A 2395-nucleotide genomic window follows, 5' to 3' on the forward strand; every position below is an offset into this window, starting at 1 on the left:
AGGATTTGAATGGGATTGGCCGCTGGGAGCGCGGATGATCCGTTAGGATTTGAATGGGATTGGCCGCTGGGAGCGCGGATGATCCGTTAGGTTTTGAATGGGAATGGCCGCTGGGAGCGCACGTGTTATCCCGCCAAGAGCAACGGCCGCTTTAGCACGTGAGCGGCCTCTCGAGACCCCATCCCACCACCTCACCAAGGCTGTGCTAGCCCGGCCACAACTACCTCCCCCCAACACAACCCATGACCCACCTTCTGAAAGGTAGGAACACGCAATGGCATGGCTGCCTTTCACCCACCACCAGTGAAGGTAGGTTGACCAAACCGTTTCCCAGAGTCGGGGTCGGGACACTAAGTGGGCGTCGTCAATTAACTTTCTTGGTGTATTGGTATTTGAGGCATCTATGGCCGGTCTTCTGATGCACCCAACTGCTCTCCATTTTCAAGTCTTTAAATGGGGTTCACAGTGGGAAAATGGTTGTAGACAGTACTGCTATACAGAGATGGTGATATCAATGCCCAATTAGATGTTGCTGCCAGGGGATCCTGCTAGGTCCACTTCTTATAACATCTTTGTTGTACTTCCTGAAAAACGTATTGATGGAATGGTACCTAACCTCCTATCCCTTGCAATAGGTAGGTTATATATTTCATAATTTTAATCATTAGAATCCCTACAGTATGAAAGCAGGCCATTCAGCCCATTGAGTCCACACCAACCCTCCAAAGAGCATCCCACCCTATCCCTGTAACCTTGCATTCCCATAACTAATACACCTGGCCAGCACATCCCTAGACACTACGAGCAATTTAGCATGGCCAGTCCACCTAACCTGCACATCTGTGGACTGTGGGAGGAAACTGCTGCACCCGGAGGAAACCCACGCATACATGGGGAGAATGTGCAAACTTTACACAAAGAGTCGACCAACGCTGGAATCAAACCCTGATCTCTGGTGCTGTGATGTACCAGTGCTAACCACTGATCCACAGCTGTAAATAAGAATTTCCTTATTTATTTTAATAGGCTCCATCATACACTCAAATTCATCTTCAAAAAGGAGCAGCCAAATGATCTTCATTTCCTTGAAAACCTAGTTGAGAGATCGACCAGGACATTCTCCACTACTACCTTCTTCAATGGTCAGTGTACACATTAGGATTCCTACAGCTGTATGTGCTGTAAAATTGGCCTTAACAGCAACCTCCCTTATATGGCCTGAACCATTTGTTCGTCATGCAAGCTAGATGCTGAAATAAAACCTGTCAAAATCATTCTGCAGATAATGGCAACCCTGATCGGATGTTTTCTTGCTATATATCAAGCAAAATGATTAACAGGCGTAAAGCTGTCACTTCTGGGTCTAAAAAGTGCCCAGTTTACCTTAGATTACACCGAAAGTATAAGATGATCAAAAGTTTGAACTACAGATAAAGCTAACTCCCAGGCAGTAGCAACATGACTGGTATTCACCACTAACAGAATGCTGCCATCAAGCCAAAAAAATGTTTTGCCTGTCACACAAATGAGTCATATGGAATATGACCAACAATCCCAAACTAGTGGTTTGTATCAAACAGCATATTCTTTAGGCTGTTAGTAACAACAAAGATATTCATTGTACCAAACCAGTTCAAGTTTGTAAAACTCCCAACGTTAGTGTCCAACGTTAGGTGTGATTCCACAATTATCTACATAATCCAGGGTGTAAAGAATTATTCTGTCAACCAGTTTAGGATTGTCAATTCATTTTATAGTATGGCTCACTTGCATGAAATGGAAACTACTTTTGGTAGACAGAGTACCATTGTTTGCAGACGGAAAGAACATGTACATAAATTGTGCCTGTTTCAATGCAATAAAATAGATGATAGCCATTCTCTTGTTCATGACTCAGGGCAATGCCTTGACCATTAAGAATTAGTCTGCCTTGTTCAAAATTTAATCAAAGCTTGACAGTTAACTGTCGGTTATAATTAACTGGTGCATTTTCTTTTTAAAGCAATACTCAGTAGTTACTCCAACACAAATTGTGCCTGAAATCAGTTCAGACCTAAGTCAGTCAGATTTGTGATGTTTGATGAAGAGGAAAATTCAAATGAAGGTCAAAAACAAAATCTTTCTTTGAGAACACCTCTGCATAATCTTAGGCCAAAATAGGTCAATGTCATTCCCACGTTCAGAAAGTTTGAGTCAAGAAGTGTGAGGTGATGCATTTTTGATGCAAGAGTATACTGTAAATGGCCGGACCCTTAGGAGTATTGATATACAGAAGGATCTTGGGGCCCAAGTCCACAGCTCCCTGAAAATGCCAACACAAGTGGATAAGGTGGTAAAGAAGGCATAATGCATGCTTGCCTTCATCGAGCAGGGCATTGAGTGTAAAAGTTAGCAA

This window comes from Rhincodon typus, chromosome 3, assembly GCF_021869965.1.
Source record: "Rhincodon typus isolate 14 chromosome 3, sRhiTyp1.1, whole genome shotgun sequence".
NCBI lineage: Eukaryota > Metazoa > Chordata > Chondrichthyes > Orectolobiformes > Rhincodontidae > Rhincodon > Rhincodon typus.